Raw genomic sequence first — 18,586 nt, 5'->3', positions numbered from 1 at the left:
TTAAAAAAGGAATGTTTTATTTTAATCATCTAAAGGAGTTAGTATTAAGAGTGACAGTGAATTTAGTTTTAAGTAAAGTCTTATATTTGAAATTTGTTAAAAGAAATAATATAAAGAAGAGATTTCAATAGGATAGTTAAAAAATGAGTCATCTTCATTAAAATATTTTGTGGCAAAACTTTGTAAAGGTACTTGTATCGACCAGTCTTCGGACGTCGTTGACTGCTAGTAATTGTGGACCACGTAAGCTAGGTCCCACAAGTGGCATGGTCCAGTGTCTCGCAAGTGACGCGAGCTAGGGTTCCGAAGAGTGGTTAGGCGTCGATCACCATGATGTGTTGATATGTCCTCGGCAACAGAGTGAGGGCGATGTGACATCGGACATCGGTGACTCAAACAACAGAGATGGGCCACGAGAGATGAATCCCAGACAACACACCAGTTATCCGTAGGGGGAAACCTAGATCACGAGGGGTCCATGCGTGTGGTGTGAATGGCGCTTTCAGGCGCGACACAAGTCAAGAACCACTGGAAGCACTAAAGCCCATTAGGGTTACGTTCCAGGGGTAGGCTGCATGCATGGGACGTGAACAGCTAGGGCACTCCCAGGACGGATGGCCCTAGAGATTAGGTGCACAAGTTGGTACCCAGGTGGTCATCCTGTCAGAGGTTGCACTCTAGTAAGGGAGTCTTACGCGCTAGATTTCCCTAAGATTGGGTGATAGCGACGCTAAGGCATACCCTCAGAAACCCTAAATGCGGGTAGCGGAAACAGCGGAAACCCTAGACTATATAAAGGGTAGCAAGAAACCTCACAAGGTACACAAGTTTTACACAGAGCTTTTATGGCTAAGAGTTTTGGTGTTTCCTAGCCCCAATATTGACTTGAGTGTCTGATGAGAATCAAATAAAGGAGGCTTTTATTAATGAAGGAAGAGGTCATTCACCTTCACATTTGAAGTTCTTCCTTATAGTCTTCTCAAAATTAAAAGAAGACATAAAATAAAGAGAGGATCAAGCCTAACGCCAAAGAAGTCTACAAGCTTTCAAGAATGAGCTTCAATTAAATATCTCTCTTTATAGTTTCTTTTAAATTGTAAATAATATAGAATAGTGTTTAGAAAGGTGCTTAGAGGGAAACATTAGACACCTCTTTTGTAAAAGCATCTTTAGGCTTTAGTTTAGAAAATTCTAGAAGCTTGGGGAGTGAGCTTAGTAAGGGGGGTGTGATCTTAGGAGCTTTTTGGGTAGCTTAGGGAATAAGCTATGTAAATGACCAGCCCTTGCTCCTATAAAAGGAGGGCTTAGGTCCTTCACAATTCAGATTGGAATTTTGAAGTAGAGAGACTATACTCAAATTTAGAGAGAAATTGTGAGTTTTGAGTCTTCTTCTTCCTTTGCCTTATCTTGTGTGCAATGGTGAGCTTCAAGTGGCGGCACTCCTTCACTTATCTTGGATCAAGGCTCCAAGTGGCGTGAATTGTTCTTCCAAGTCTCAAATCCAGCAAGTTCCCTTCTATAAGTGCTCCTTCTTCCTTTTCTTCAATTTTCATTCGGTAGTTTTTAATTTCTAGTGTTTTACTTGCTTTTCTACCATTTGAATTTCCGTTTCCAGCTTTGTTTCCAATTTTCTATTTGGTGCAGTAGCTTAATCTTTCATTTCTGTCCAGCTTTCATTTCTTGTTCTTCATTCCTTGTTGTTTGATTCCATTTGACAATATATGGACTTCCATATGAGCTTTGGTTTGGCGCAAAGTCTTGGTGAGTTCTTGAATTAGAACATTGATCCAATTCTAAGTAAAGTGCCATTTCATGACCAACTCAAGTTGCTCCTAAGAATGTCAAAGAATCATGTATTCTTGTAGTTACATTCACATCATGTGGTATCTAGAGTCTAGGCTTGTTTTTGCTTAATTTTTGAGTTGTATTGCACTTTACTTTCAAGAGCTCTTAAATTCAAGTTGTTTACCATTCTGTTTTAGGATTTATTTTGAGTTTCCTTGCTGTTTTTCTTTTGTTACACCAAGTGTTTGTGAAAAGGATTATGACACTCATTGTTCATATGAGTATGGCTGCTCTTTTGGAATGGCACTCTCCTTCCTAGAGCTGACCTTAAGCTTCCTTTCACTTGTTGTTCTATCTTGTTATATGTCTTTTAATTTTGTAATCATGTCAAGTTTTGTCTTAGTCATGTTATTCCATAATTGTCATTACTTCTTGTAGTACTTTTATTGCTTTGATTGTTTCTTGTTTTGGTTTACTTTCTGTTTTTTGAGTTTATTGTTTGATCCTTTGTGCATTTTCATTTTTAGATTTGAGTTCATGCTTGTATTCTAGACCTATACAAGTTCCTCTACACAATTTCCATTATGTCTTTGCTAGTTCATCATACTGTTTTTCATTCCTAAATAGGATACTCTGTTTTCTTACAAACGTGCTACTGTTTTCAATTTACTGCAATTAATTGGCTCACTGGAAATTTGTGAAAATTTGGATTTACATTCTTCAAAGTGTTAAAAAAGCATAGCAAAAAGAAGTACTAAAAAATTCCAAGTACACAAAATATGATAAATAAAATACGGAAAGTGTACAATATTGCCGAAAAGAATACGGTAATTGGGCAGCAATTTTGAAAAATTTATTTCTCTCAATTGGCTTACTGTTTTTACCTCATTCAAGTGCCATTATTGAGTTAAGACATTGAAGTTTCTGTGGTTAATTTTTCACATTCCAGTTCACTTCCAATCATTCCAGTTAAATCTGTAAACATAGCACAGTTTGCATTTAAATTTTTTTTCCAGTAGCTGTTTTCTGTTTTCTTCAATCTACTCTAGCACTTTTCTTTAGGATTCTTTTGGTGTGCCTTCTTTATTCATTGAGTTCCTTATTTTCTTGCTTGTCTTTTGTTCATTAATCTTTGATTTTGTCATACATCTAAGTATTCCTTTTGTTCTAGCCTTTTCTTGCTTATACTTTTTCTTGCTTGTCTTCTTTGTTTCTCTAGTTGTTGTGGTGATATTGTTCCTTGATTAAGTGTGGTTTGCTTTGGCATATTTCACTTGAAGCTCATCCAATCCACAAGAGAGGCTTGGTAAAGGACAGAAAATTATTTTCTTGGAGTGGTTTGAGCACATTCTTTTGGCCTTTTTCCAGCAACCTACATCTTACTCTATTTTGCTAACAAGTTTCTTTAATTGTTTGTTTCTGTTTTTTTTATTTGTGCTTTTATTATCATGGATACTTTTTCTAGCAGCAAATCTTGTAAACCTTGCTCACCTCAAAAGGCAGCTCTCATTGAAGATTTAAAACATGTTAAACAATCAAATGCACAATATCTTGAGGTGTTGAGCCAAATGGAGACAAGGCTTCGAATTTTGGAAGTACAACGCATGGAGAAAAGATTGTCAAAACTTGAATTGAAGTACGAAAGATCTTCACATTCCAATCATGAAAGACATCATTCTCCTAGGCATTCTTCCAAAGATTTTTCCAATGCTCACGGCCAACATCATCATGGGCTTGTTTTAAAGAGTTTCAACACCTATGGGAGCTTTGAAAAAAAGGAAGAATGGAAAATACACAAACGTGAAGATAGAAGCCAACATGTGATATTGCCTTATGTTCAAAGTGTTAAAGTACCTAGCTTTAGTGGTAATAGTGATCCTGATGTGTATTTAGATTGGGAGGCTAAATGTGAACAAATTTTCAAAGCCTATGGGGTCTATGAAGACCAAAAGGTGAAAATAGCCTCTTTAGAATTTTTAGATTTTGCCAAGAAATGGTGGCATAGCATTGTAATGGACATTGGATATCACAAGAAACCTCCCGTGGTTTCTTGGAATGATTTGAAAGAGTGTATGCGCGCGAGGTTTGTTCCTCCTTATAGGAATGAACACTTGTTGAAGTTCCAAAGGCTTCATCAAGGACATAGGATGGTAGATGAATATTTTCAAGAATTTGAAACATCTTTGATTAAAATGAATTTGCATGTTAATGACGAATCAAAGATAAAATGGTTTGTAAGTGGTTTAAGAAGAGAAATTAAAGATTTGGTACAACTACATGAGTATACTTCTTTAAAGAAAGTGTTTCACTTAGCCATCAAGGTAGAATCACACCTTTTGAAAACAACTTTAAAAAATACTCATGATGATAGTTTCTACAACTCTTCTAGGAAGGATGCAACCAAAGTTTCTACTCAAAATTCTCCTTCAAATTTTTGCAAAGAAACCACTTCTTCCCAAAAAGTTTCTACCCAAAATCCTTCTACCCCTAAGTCATCCACCAAAACTTTAAAAACCAAATGTTTTAAATGTTTAGGTTTTGGGCACATAGCTCTTCATTGTCCACAAAAGCAAACCTTAATGATAAACAAGGTAAAACAAGACCTAATTCACCCACCTACCACACGTGAAAATGAAAAAGACAAAGAAGGCCAAATTGACATGGGTCTTATCCTTCCACATCCAAGGTGTTTTCCTTCCTTATCTTTGTCATTACCAAAGGTTCTTACTTCACCACCATCTTGGTTAAAAAATGTTAGGAATGATTTTTTCATACCTCCTAATGGTTGTCACCATTTAAGCAGCCTTTTTCCAAAAGATATCATCATTCCCAAACAAATTTTTCCAACTTGGTCAATTTCTAGAACCTCCTTTTCTGCAATCCCATTGTTTACAAAAGCTAAGTCATGTTTGCCTTTTTCTTCCCCTTTTAATTGTCACAATAAACTGACTTTGTTCTATGCAGGGATTCAGAATTCGTGGACGAATTCTCTCCAACTCGAGGAGTATGATGAGAATCAAATAAAGGAGGCTTTTATTAATGAAGGAAGAGGTCATTCACCTTCACATTTGAAGTTCTTCCTTCTAGTCTTCTCAAAATTAAAAGAAGACATAAAATAAAGAGAGGATCAAGCCTAACGCCAAAGAAGTCTACAAGCTTTCAAGAATGAGCTTCAATTAAATATCTCTCTTTATAGTTTCTTTTAAATTGTAAATAATATAGAATAGTGTTTAGAAAGGTGCTTAGAGGGAAACATTAGACACCTCTTTTGTAAAAGCATCTTTAGGCTTTAGTTTAGAAAATTCTAGAAGCTTGGGGAGTGAGCTTAGTAAGAGGGGTGTGATCTTAGGAGCTTTTTGGGTAGCTTAGGGAATAAGCTATGTAAATGACCAGCCCTTGCTCCTATAAAAGGAGGGCTTAGGTCCTTCACAATTCAGATTGGAATTTTGAAGTAGAGAGACTATACTCAAATTTAGAGAGAAATTGTGAGTTTTGAGTCTTCTTCTTCCTTTGCCTTATCTTGTGTGCAATGGTGAGCTTCAAGTGGCGGCACTCCTTCACTTATCTTGGATCAAGGCTCCAAGTGGCGTGAATTGTTCTTCCAAGTCTCAAATCCAGCAAGTTCCCTTCTATAAGTGCTCCTTCTTCCTTTTCTTCAATTTTCATTCGGTAGTTTTTAATTTCTAGTGTTTTACTTGCTTTTCTACCGTTTGAATTTCCGTTTCCAGCTTTGTTTCCTATTTTCTGTTTGGTGCAGTAGCTTAATCTTTCATTTCTGTCCAGCTTTCATTTCTTGTTCTTCATTCCTTGTTGTTTGATTCCATTTGACAATATATGGACTTCCATATGAGCTTTGGTTTGGTGCAAAGTCTTGGTGAGTTCTTGAATTAGAACATTGGTCCAATTCTAAGTAAAGTGCCATTTCATGACCAACTCAAGTTGCTCTTAAGAATGTCAAAGAATAATGTATTTTTGTTGTTTCATTCACACCAGTGTCGGAGTGCAAATGACCTCTAGGACGCCCCTTTGTCTTTGCAAGTACAGGGTGTTTAATCGAAGAAAAGCACGAACCTAGGGAGAGAGTGGTCGTGTGATCGTCTTTAGGAGTACGAAGGCAATCGAGTCAACCGGCATGAACATTTGGCGCCCATCGTGGGGCACAATTAAAAACTTTGTCCCATTCACAAGCATAGAGGAAGATCCATCAAGATGAGAAACACGAGGCAAGGATCCGTCGCACTGAACGGAGGCGAGAGATTCACCATGCAACAGATCACAGAGACAATGCGCGCCCTTCAAGAAACGGTGGCGGCATCAAGAATGGATCAAGAATGTATACAGGTTGATCTGGTTGCGTCGCAAGCCAGAAACGAAGAACTGCGCAGGACTAAGGAGGAACTACACAGGAATTTGCAACAGTAAGCAGGGGAACGTGTAGTGGAGGAGAAAGCACTGCCAACACCACACAAGGCTTTCCCAATGTCGTTTTCGCAGGCGATCATGGACGTCGTGATACCAGCCACGTTTGTGGGTCCTAAAGCCACTTTCACATGTATAGAGGACCTAGAGACTCATCTCACGGCCTTTCACACCCAGATGATTCTGACTGGAGGTTCCGACGCAGTGCATTGCAAGATGTTCATGAGTACACTGACAGACACAACGCTGGATTGGTTTGTCAGCCTCCCTGATCGGCATGTGACATTGTTCACGCAGTTTTCTATGATGTTCAGGGAGCAATACATAGCCAACCGGGCTCCCCCGCCAATCTCTAAGACAGTGTCAGGGAGAGTCCCTGAAGGATTTCTCAACCGTTTTGGGGCACAGGTGGTGAGGCTGAACACCAAGGATGAAAACATGATGGTGCACGCTTTCAGGAAGGGGATCATGCCGGGACCTTTCATTGAGTCACTCATCAGGAGCCACCCCAAGACTTTCGGTGAGATCAGGCATCGAGCGGTAGCCCATATCGTTGCGGAAGGGGAACTCACAGAGAAGTGCGACTACGATGTCCCCACCCGCCCGCGAGGGCCAAGTTGACCTCAGCCCATGAGGGTACATGAGGCAACGACGGAGAAGAAGGCCCCATGAAGCAGCAGCCCTACGAGCCCAGGAAGCCCCAAACCAGGGGGCGCACGAGGGAGGATGTGCCACCAAGGCAGAACTTCCTAGTGGAATTGAAGGAGTTGATCGCTGTCCCCAACATAGCCGAGAGACTCAAGATGCCTGCAAAGACTGACAAGAGGTTAGGGCCTAACAAGAACGCCTGGTCTGAGTTCCACCAAGCGTATGGCCACCCCATACGTAACTGTTTGGCACTCGGACACCAGTTGGACGAACTGGTGAAGAATGGTTTCCTGAAGGACTACTTGATGGAGTTACAGGGAGCCCACACTTTGACAACGCTAGGAGGAGATCAGGGGCACGAGATGCCCGTTCATGGCGAGATTCACACCATTTCGGGGGGTTTCTCAAGTGGAGGATGCACCGCTTCTCAGTGGAAGAAGTATGCACAAGCGATGATGATGGTATAGGCGCAAGAGGCAGATCAGGCCCTTGACGTCGACCTTGTCTTCACCAAGGCCGACCTCCGAGATGTTGTCCCCCACGATAATGACCCTGTGGTGATCTCAGTAGTGACCGCAGGGAGGAAGGTGCACTATGTCCTGGTGGACCAGGGAAGCTCGATAGACGTGATGTTCTGGTCAACTTCCAACAAGTTGCAGTTGTCTCCTAATCAATTGAGGCCTTACACCAACTGTTTGTATGGGTTTGCAAGAGACCAAGTGGAAGTAAGTGGGCACCTAGAGCTGAGAACCACCTTCACAGATGGTGTCGCTTCCCGCACAGAGAACATCAGGTACCGTGTTGTTAACGACCCTCAGCTTATAATATATTGTTGGGCAGGCCTGCACTGAACAGGTTGAGGGCGGTGGCATCAACAAGGCACATGAAAATGAAACTGCCTAACTTGGGAGGAACGGTGATCACCATCAAGTCAGACCAGAAGAAGGCTAAGAGGTGCTACAATAATAGCCTCAAAATGAAGAGAGGGGTGTTCACAGTCACCACCCGGGCCCCAAGTGAAGAAGGAGTCGTCCGTGCAGAGATCTCCCGGGAAAGGCGACCCGAACCAGCTGGCGACATCCTGGAGAGGGAGATCGGTGGCAGAATTTTCAAGCTTGGCAAGTCTCTGGGCCAGGCGACGCAGGACCAGATTGCCGAGGTCATAGGATGACACCTGGATGCCTTCGCATGGTCCGCCTCGGACATGCCTGGCATAGACCCTGACTTCCTATGCCATCGCCTCATAATGGACCCCCAGGTCAGGCCTGTGCGCCAGAGAAGGAGAAAGTTTAACGAGGAGAGACGACAGTCATCAAAGAAGAGACACAGAAGTTGCTGAGCACTGGCCACATCAGGGAAATTCAGTACCCCGAGTGGCTGGCAAACATGGTCCTAATGAAGAAGGCCAACGAAAGGTGGAGGATGTGCGTAGACTTCACGGAACTCAACAAGGCCTGCCCGAAGGACTCCTATCCTCTGCCAAGCATTGACACTTTGGTGGACAGTGCCTCGGGTTGGAGGTTGCTCAGCTTCCTGGATGCCTTTTCTAGATATAACCAGATCAAGATGCATCCCAGGGACGAATGCAAGACGGCGTTCATGACAGAGCTGTCTTGCTATTGTTACACAGTGATGCCTTTTGGGCTGAAGAATGCAGTTGCCACCTACCAGAGGCTGATGGATAGAGTGCTTGCATCCATGATAGGGCGAAATGTACAGGCCTATGTGGATGACATGGTGGTGACCTCACAGGTGAAGGATCAGCATGTCGCTGATCTAGAAGAGCTATTTACCACAATAGCTAAATATAGGTTGAAGCTAAACCCCGAGAAGTGTGTGTTCAGGGTGGAAGCGGGTAAGTTCTTGGGTTTCCTACTCACCGAGCGTGGGATAGAGGTGAAGCCCGAGAAGTGCGCTGCAATCCTCGTGATGAGGAGGCCAATCTCGGTCAAGGAGGTGCAACAACTAAGAGGGCGGATGACCGCTCTGTCCAGATTCGTATCAGCTAGAGGGGACAAAGATCACCCTTATTTCCAGTGCTTAAGGAGGAACAACAGGTTCATTTGGACCAGGGAGTGTGAGAAGGCGTTCCTCAAGTTGAAGGAGTACCTGGCGAATCCCGCAGTGTTGTGCAAGCCGCAACTCGGTACTCTGCTTCGTCTGTACTTCGCAGTAACAGAACAGGCGATCAGTTCGTTCCTTGTGCAGGAACAGGACCAAGTGCAGAAGCCAATATACTTTGTGAGCAAAGTATTGCAGGGGCCTGAGGTAAGGTACTAGGCCCTAGAGAAGGCGGCCCTGGCAATGGTGTTCTCAGCAAGGAGACTTCGTGACTACTTCTAGAGCTTTACTATAGTAGTGATGACAAATTTACCTATCCGCAAGGTCTTGCAGAAGCCGGACGTCGCGAGAAGAATGGTATGTTGGACAGTAGAACTATCAGTGTTTGATGTCTAGTATGAGCCCAAAGGCCCTATCAAAGGTCAAGTCTACGCAGATTTTGTGGTAGAGCTCTCCTCGGCAGATGCACACCAATAGGAAGCCAACTTCCGATGGGTGCTCTCTGTAGATGGGTCCTCTAACTAGCAAGGCAGCGGAGCTTGCGTCATCTTGGAGGGACCGAATGGGCTATTGATCGAGCAGGCCGTACGATTCGCATTCAAGGCCAGCAACAATCAAGCGGAGTATGAAGCCCTGATCGTTGGCATGCTATTAGCCAAAGAGATGGGTGCGCTGAGTTTGTTGGCGAAGAGTGATTCCCTACTGGTCACAGGTTAGGTAACAGGGGAATACCAAGCCAAAGATGATGGAAGAGGCCCAAACACAAGCCCACATGCAAGCCCACCAAAGGGTAGATTTGGGCCAACCCCTAGAGTTATGGCCATGAGGATCCAAGAAGACATTCTTTTACATGTTCAAATGCCATAAACTCTAGTGTAGAGTAGACTTTAATTTCTTGTCAAAATTAGATTAGGAATTTTATTTGTAATTTTTCCTTAGATGAAATTGGCACCTAAAAACCAACCTTGGTTAAATTAGGATTTCTAAAACACTTAATTTTAACCAAGGCCGGTTATGTTTAACCAAGGCACATTTTCCACATATTCCATATTTAACATGTGCTAAACGTTTTCCATCACATGTTAAATATGCTTCATGTGCTCCATGTGCTAAGTGTAAAATAGGTGCCAATTTCAAATTCTTTTTCACTTGAATTTCCCTCCAATTCTCTTGTTCAAATCCAGCCATCACTTGCTATATAATGAGGTGTTTGGGACATGTAAATGCAAGATTAATATACTTAGTGAATTGCTGCCAATTTCAGTTCTTGCCCAAAAAACTTCTTAGGTTAGGTTATTGATCTTCACAAATCCCCCTTACCAAAGAGAGTTGGCCTCACCACTCTCAATCCATACCTTTCATGCACCTTCAAGGTCACCATAGCTCCTAGGAGGACCTTGTTTCGTTTTCATTCCATGAAGCTTCCGCCATTCACCAACAATTCTACAAACAATGAAGGCACTTCTCCATCATTTGGTATCTAAAGCCATGATCTTCAAGAGCTAAGTGCCTTATTTCGTTTTAATTTTTGTGTTCATCTTGTTTCCGTGTTGTTCTTCAAGTTTTCCATATTGTCTTGCTGTTTTTTACATTTTAATTTGATTTAGGTGCTGTTTGGGGAAATCCAATCGGTGCATTGTGTTCAAATTGTTCTTGAGCTTCTATTTTGCAAATTTTGTGTAGGATCCATATAGATTTGTGTTGCTGTTCTATTTTTGGTTTATTTGTGTCTTATTTGCAATTCTAATCGGTTCATATTGTGTGTCTTGAGTCATTTTGATTTTTAAATCCAATTGTGTTTTGTCTAGTCATGTTTCTCCTAAATTGTCATCAATTCCATGTAGTGCTGTTTTTGATAATTTTGGTTTCTTGATTTGATTTGAGTCTAGTTTTAATCTGAGTTTGTTTGATCTTTGGTGCATTTTCACTAAAGAAAAAACTGAATTACCTACATATAATTACCCACCAACTTTTTTGCGTATGTAAATTTTTTTTATCTACCACTATGTCCGTAGGTAAAATCAAGTAAGTCTGGTTACCTACCACTAAAGGTTCGTGGGAAAAGATAAGTCATGGGTAAATTAAAAAAATTCCCCTAGTGCCCTTAAAACTAAATTTCTCGCAGCGCCCTTTTTTTTTGTTTGGAAAATTTTGAAAATGTTTTGGTTTCAGAAACAAATGCCCATCCTGAATGAGAACACCTTTGAACCTCTTAATCTCACCTCTGAAGGTTGTTTCCAAACCAAAGCTCTGAACGTCGTTACCAGATCAAACCTCTAAATTGCGTTCACAAATCAAAACTTTCAACCATGTTTCCAAATTAAAGCTTTGAACTTTGTTCCCAGATCCAAAAGCGAAATCCCAAAGCTTATTGGTTTCCAAATCCAATGTATGAAACTCGTTGCCAAATCGAAACCCAAAATCGAAATCTGAGAGCGAAGCTTCCCCATTTGAGAGCACACGATTTTCGTATCCAACCCTAACTTTGAAAAATCGAAGTAGTGAAGTGGCAAAGAATAGTGCATCCATTGGCGAGTCAAACCCTACCGTCAGAGGTAAGATTATTTGATTGGAATAAATTTTTTTGAGTTTTTCTTTCTCGATTTCAGTTTTACCATACAATCCCCTTTTGAACATTATGAAAAAAACCACAAAATCATTTATGATATACTTTGTGATATATGAGAGTAGGCTCGAGGAATTTGTAGCAACGTTATTTAACCTTGCCCTGGGACATGCGGCTGTTCACTCTATCTAGATATGAAATATGTTTTTTGCTCATCCTTTCCTTTGATGGCTGGTTATTACCTGCGTTTTACACTAAGGAGCCTTAAACTGTTATATTTTCTGCGGTATTCGTCTATGCAGTTGATGCAGGTGTTGTCTAGAAATCAATTCCTACCACACATAAAACAGGCACATATCTTTATGCACGAGGAAGTATCATGGCTAAGTCATTTCGTATTGCGGTGGAATTCTGATGGAAGGTGGCATGCTTTATGGTATTATAGTTACATATCCTCCAATCACATCATTCTCTAGTGGGAGTTTTCCAGAGGCCCTCCTAATCATGGTCATGTTGTGAAGTTTGGATAATGCTCCTCTGACTTGTTAGTGTCACCACTGGTTCTGTCCTATGTAATTAAAGTGTTGTGCTTTATGAATTTTTAGGGTGATGCATAATGTGTGGAGTATAGTGTTGTCTTGTTTATGCACTGATGATGCATTAAAGGGATTCTTAGCTGCTAATGCATTTCTCTGTTATAAGCACTAGTGTAGGGTTGTAATAGAGGCATAGATGATTAGAACATCTTTGTTGTTTTTGCATTTTTTGTTAAAGGGTCGCTTAAGTATCCCCTTTAATTTAATTAGCTGATAAAAAAAACCAAGAGATCCTAACTACTCTTAAAATAAGTTTTGGATGTTAGTTTTGTTCTTCTGATTTTTATCTTTCTAAATATATTTTAAATGATTTTCAGGAGCTATAGTAACTTTGGATGAACTAGGAGAATGCAAGAGTTATTTCTCTACTTCATGATTGGATCAAGGTATTATTTCATTTAAGCATGGATATCCCATGGAATTTTCCAGTTACATGTGTTGGAAAATTATACCTATATATTTATTGGACACACAAACTCTCTTTAAAAAAATGTTGTAAAAATTCATGCTATTTAGACTTATATTACTGTTGACCACTTTTTGGTGTTATTCCAAGGTAAAACCAAGTGACTCAAAGATTATGAAGGGAGTGTTGTTGCATATTAAATTTTTGCAAGGGTTAGTATTTTCAACATTTTTATTAAAGTAAATTAGGTCAGCAAGAGTTAGTATTTTCATGCAAGTTGATCACGTTAGAGATTTTTATTTTGCATTTTACAATTCTTTCCTTAGGTTCAATTCAAAAGCTACACAAATTGATAAATGTTATCACTTAATTAGCCAGGAATGCATTTATGCCTAAGAAGTATTAAGTAATGGTTATAATAGTAGTTAAACCACTTGTTTAAGCATGCATGTAAATCTGGACCGCCTACTTTGTACGTATAGATGTATCATAAAGAAGAAAGGGAAGATATATTTGCATATATGATATCACACCATCTCATTAACTGTGACTGTTCCGTCCGGTTGACCGGGACGTCTTCGTGCGTGGCCTCAACCGTCAGCTAAGGACTCCTTCCCACTGATTGCCTGCGAATTCCTGCAAAAAAGAGGACAAAGAGGCGCCCTAGCGGCCGTTTGCACTCCGACGCTCAAGTCAGCCAGCAAGAAACACCAAAAACTGTCCACCCACGTATCTGAGCACCGCGTATGGCACTCTGGGGGTGGTAAAAGAAACTGTGTATGTGTGTGTGTGCTGTCTCCTTCAGGCAAAAATCTTCTCCGGTCACTTGTACGTAACCTTAAAGCACGGGCAAGCAACCAAAGAGTTTCTCGTTCATTTGCCAAAGGTTCCAACCCTTTTTCCGACATTCTCAGCGCTATTTAAACTTCCCCCAGCATTTAAAGCGCCTTAAAGCGCTTTTACTCCCTAACGTAACGCACTCTTTAAAGCGCTTAATTACGAAACGTAGCGCATTTAAGACGTCTGAAACGCTCGGGAGCTCTAATAGTACCAGAATGCCCGAAAGGGAAACTGTATTGAATATCTTTAATTACCTGGCACCTGACTAGAGGGTGTTTCCATTCTGGCATGGCTGTCGTACACGTGGAGGGCCTCACGACGCCATGACCCCATCTGGGGGCGTTTCTGCCCATCTGGGGACGTTTCTATGTGTGGGTCCTCCTGCCTGGGAGTGCTACTGCGCTAGGGGTGGCTTTTTGGGTGCCAACTCATGCCCCCAAGTATCTAGCCACTTACTCTGAGAGCGTATCTGCCTTCCTCTCGCACCCTGCACCCGGTTATCCTGGGCGTGACCTTCCTCTTGGGTCGTATCTGTCCCGAAGGCGTCTCTGGGGCGGCAGGGGTACTTCACGAGTCAGGCTGCCCTTCACTGGTACTATCACTATGGCCTTGAAGCCACCTTTTCCTTCTCTTTATCATTTTCCCGAGATATCGGGTCCTGAGGCTTTCCCACGACGTCGCTCCTTCCATGGTCTTTCCTACCCATGGGTATCGGGGAACCACACCGCGGTTACCTTGCTTTTACACTGTTTGATCTGGCGACGCCCTGGTTGGGCGACGCCTCTACTCAGGCGACGCCTTGTCTTGGCGACGCCTCCACCCAGGCGATGCCTTGCCTTGGCGACGCCTTGTCTTGCCTTGGCGACGCTTCCTCTTGGCGTCTCTACATCTGGGCGACACCTTGAGTTGACTTTGACTCTCCAGTCGTTGACTTTGATTCTCCAGTCGTTGACTTTGATCTTGACTTAGTCAACGCCCTGATACGGGACGGTACAGTGACTGCCATAAAATCTATATAAACGGAGGACAAAATTGCATTGAAAAACTTGCTAGAAATTCAGAAAAAGGCATGTGTTAGTAATACAAATGCACTGAACTGAACTCTGGAACCCTCCATGAGAAATATTGTAAGTTAATTACCATCCATGTTATGTTGTATATATACTACTTCCTAGCTTATTTTTCTTGCGCTTCACCTTTATCTCTACCTATTCTTTACTTCTTTTTTTGTTTTTGTTTATATTCAATATAAATATTTTAGAATAGCTAATAATTTGTTTTGAAAGATAAATTATCATGTTCTTATTACAAGTATACATGGTTTGTGAATTGTGCAGCTAGGATCTACTCTTCTCGGTTTGAGTCTTAATAACTGTACCGTCCCGTATCCGGGCGTTGACTAAGTCAAGGTCAAAGTCAACGGCTGGAGAGTCAAAGTCAACGCAAGGCGTCGCCTAGGTGGAGAGACGCCAAGTGCCAGCATCGCCAAGAGGAAGCGTCGCCAAGGCAAGGCGTCGCCTAGGTGCAGGCGTCGCCCAACCAGGGCGTCGCCAGATCAAACAGTGTAAAAACAAGGCAATCACAGTGTGGTTCCCCGATACCCATGGGTAGGAAAGACCATGGAGGGAGCGACGCCGTCGGAAGGCCTCAGGTCCCAATAGCACGGGGCAGCGATAAAGAGAAGGAAAAGGTGGCTTCAAGGCCATAGTAATAGTACCAGTGAAGGGTAGCCTGACTCGTGAAGTGCTCCTGCCGCCCCAGAGACGCCCGTGGGACAGATACGACTCAAGAGGAAAGTCACGCCCAGGGCAACCGGGTGCAGGGTACAAAAGGAAGGCAGATACGCTCTCAAAGTAAGTGACTAGATACTTGGGGGCATGAGTTGGCACCCAAAAAGTCACCCCTAGCGCAGTAGCACTCTCAGCAGGAGGACTCACACGTAGAAACGTCCCCAGGTGGGCAGAAGCGCCCCCAGATGGGGTCATGGCGTCGTGAGGCCCTCCACGTGTACGACGGCCATGCCAGAATGGAAACACCCTTTAGTCAGGTGCCAGGTAATTAAAAGTCATTCAATACAGTTTCCCTTTCGAGCATTCAGGTACTATAATGACTCCCAAGCGTTTCAACGTCTTAAATGCGCTACGTTTTCTAATTAAACGCTTTAATGAGTTCGTTACGTTTGTGATTAAAAGCGCTTTAAGGCGCTTTAAATGCTTGGGTGGTTTAAATAGCGCGGAGAATGTTGGAAAAAGGGTTGGAACTTTCGGCAAATTTACCAGAGAACTCTCTAGTTGCTTGCTCGTGCTTGAAGGTTACGTACAAGTGACTGGGAAATATTTTTGCCTGAAGGAGACAACACACACATATACACAGTTCTTTTACCACCTTCAGAGTGCTATACGCGGCGCTCAGACACGTAGGTGGACAGTTTTTGGTGTTTCTTGCTGGCTGACTTGAGCGTCGGAGTGCACACGGCCGCTAGGGCGCCTTTTTGTCCTCTTTTTTGCAGGAATCCACAGGCAACCAGTGGGAAGGAGTCCCTAGCTGACGGTTGAGGTCGCGCACGAAGACGTCCCGGTCAACCGGACGGAACAATAACTTTGAGCTTCCCCAAAATCTTGAGCAGCAACCACTAAACCAAGTGGGTAATCTTTGACAAGTTAAATTGATCTACACAAATGCATGAATTTTTTTACTGATGCTCCCTGTGTTGGCTCTTTTTCCGTGACTGAATTTTAGTTGGGCTTGTTGCAAATTGGGCTAGAGGAGTTAAAGAAATTAGAAAAATTCCTATGAACTAATTTTTTTAAATAACTTTATATTTTTATTCAATAAAATCACCACTTTATATTTTTATTCAATAAAATCATCACTTTATAATTAGATATTATGAATTTGTTTGTAGTTTGTGTACAGGAGATAATCTCTATAAGAGACTTTTGACTCCAACAAATAGGTGTGTTATGTGCAAAACAAGCACAAAGTGAGAGATAATTTTGTTAGTACTTTGGTTTCATATATAATTTAAATTGATGTCATTCTAACAACTTAATCTCTTTCCATTCTACTGCCATCATCTAGTGGACTTTCATTTTCAAGTACATGGACTAAAATAAGATAAGGCCCAAATATTGGAACATCCAAAGATGTGTATTTTTTTCCAGCAAGTTCTTATAAAAATTAATTGGTTTTAATTACTTGGAATATTAACTTATTATTTGTAATTTATTGATTTCTTGTCCAATTTATTAGACCGTTCAAACCCAAATTAACCACATCTTTGTTGTATATATTTTTTTTATTATTGTTTAGGAGTCATGTTATAATTCTTAGAGTTGCATGGTTCAATATGATTTGCCAAGCTAGTGATTCATATCATAGTTAGAGATGGTTTTGAATATTGCTTTTCCTGCATGAATCCGTGTCATTCTATATCCACTAGTGCAAAATACACGATCCGGTGATTATATTTTTCATTCTATTATGCATTTCTTTCACCAATTCTATGGTTGGTGCAACCATTCTACGTGTGCTGCAAGCTCTTAGTTCACTCACTTCACTTAATACTGTGAGTGAGATGGATATTAATAATGGTGTGGATCAACATGATGATCAAGCAACTATTTGGAATTTAAACACTACGCTTGAGCCATTGTGGCAATAACTGAGTTTGTATAAGTTCTACTGAGATGCAACTTGGACAGAGCTCTTTCTCTCCTAACATGTCAAACATAAATGTTGCTGAGAATCTGCAAGGTTCTTCTACATCACCACCTCTTCCTACAGGAACACATAGATTATTGCCTTTTATCGAGGCTTTCTTTGTTTTGTGTGAAGGTGGACTTTTGATGAAGATCAAAGTTGGGCCAAAAAAGCATATGAGTATGTTTATATAACAATTTATTTATGTTGATAGTAGTGATTAGGCTAAGAGTTAGGTAGTGCTGGTTCGACTACAAATTAATTTATTTATGAATCAAGTTAACTTATTGTGACCATATCTAGATCGCTACTGATGAGATTAAATAAGTCATAAAATGTATGCTATATATTATGCTCTTTTTTAGTTAAGAAAAATAACCAATGTTGTTTTTTTACTGCAACATGGCATAATGCATTGATTTTAACACCTGAAACATTTTAGAGGACATGTTTCAAATGCATTTACATTTTTTCTTTTCTTTTTTGTGATGTATTGGAATTGGAATTCAAATCTATAACCTTTTTAGGCCAACCTATAATAAAACCACAAAGGTGGCATTTAAACAAAATATTCAAATATATTTTTTATTTCAATTTTTGATGTCTTTTGGAAGGAATTGATTCATACATAATTAAGAGGAAACAGGGAAAATTGTTAGAATTAATTTAATATACATTAGAATTTGACAATTGATTGATAAAGACATTTTCCTTTTCTTTATTTTGTGTTATGTAGTTAGGTACCTATTCTCTTAGGTTTTGATTGTTGGGATCGTGCTTCCTTCTGATATACCAAGTGTCGTTCAACAACAATATGAACAAGTATCGTTGCAACAAGAACCACCAAGGCAAAAGCAACCACTAAGGCAAAAGAAACCACCTAGGCAACAAGAAGATGACAATACTGATTATGTAGGCTATTAGGATTATGTTTGTAGTTTTTTTAAATTGCAAAATATATTACAAGTTCACTTAACTTTTGAATTATGTATCTTTAGTTATGTTTGAAGTTTGTTTGGATTTTTATAGATATTTCAAGTGGACTTGAGTTTATCTTTTATATGATGAGACTTTAATTATGTTATGTTTGAATTCCAAATTAAATGAGTTTTCTTTTCTTTTATGTTAGGTGTATTGGATGATGTTTGGTAATAGATTGTTTAATAAGTATATCTTGTATATGTGTTGGATACATTAAATTTATATAGGTGTTAAAAAAGGCATTTATTTAAATACATGAATAGACATTTTGATGGATATAGGATTATATACGAATTTACCCATGGAATATAATTGGTGGGTAATGTGTGAGTAGATTTTATCTATGGACTAGTGGTCGTGGGTATTACCTACGGACTGGTGGTCGTGGGTATTACCTACGGACTGGTGGTCGTCGGTATTACCTACGGACTGTCGTTACCTACGAACTCATAATCCGTAGATAAATTACCTACGCCAATATTACATACGGATTTCTGTCCGTGGGAAATCTGTAGGTAATGCTGATTTACCTACGGATTTTTGCTGTTACATATGGATTTTTTCCGTAGGTAAATCAGTTTT

The 18,586-nt window shown here is 40.7% G+C and overlaps 1 long non-coding RNA gene across 14 annotated transcripts; it reads left to right on the top strand.

Annotated features, from left to right (window-relative positions):
• The first annotated feature begins 11,006 nt into the window (after positions 1–11,006).
• LOC137835116 (uncharacterized) lies at positions 11,007–18,107 on the top strand. Of its 14 annotated transcripts, XR_016521823.1 has the most exons (6): positions 11,007–11,468; positions 11,782–12,023; positions 12,393–12,461; positions 12,632–12,693; positions 14,659–15,962; positions 17,760–18,107. It is a non-coding gene; the product is annotated as an uncharacterized LOC137835116 (long non-coding RNA). The 14 variants fall into 14 exon arrangements; XR_016521826.1 differs by lacking the exon at positions 12,632–12,693 and having other exon boundaries at positions 11,008–11,468; positions 17,764–18,107; XR_016521822.1 differs by lacking the exon at positions 12,632–12,693 and having other exon boundaries at positions 11,008–11,468.
• Positions 18,108–18,586: the final 479 nt, after the last annotated feature.

The sequence above is a fragment of the Phaseolus vulgaris genome, chromosome 6, assembly GCF_051622355.1.
Source record: "Phaseolus vulgaris cultivar YP4 chromosome 6, ASM5162235v1, whole genome shotgun sequence".
Lineage (NCBI taxonomy): Eukaryota > Viridiplantae > Streptophyta > Magnoliopsida > Fabales > Fabaceae > Phaseolus > Phaseolus vulgaris.
This window is presented reverse-complemented; position numbering and strand designations above follow the sequence as displayed.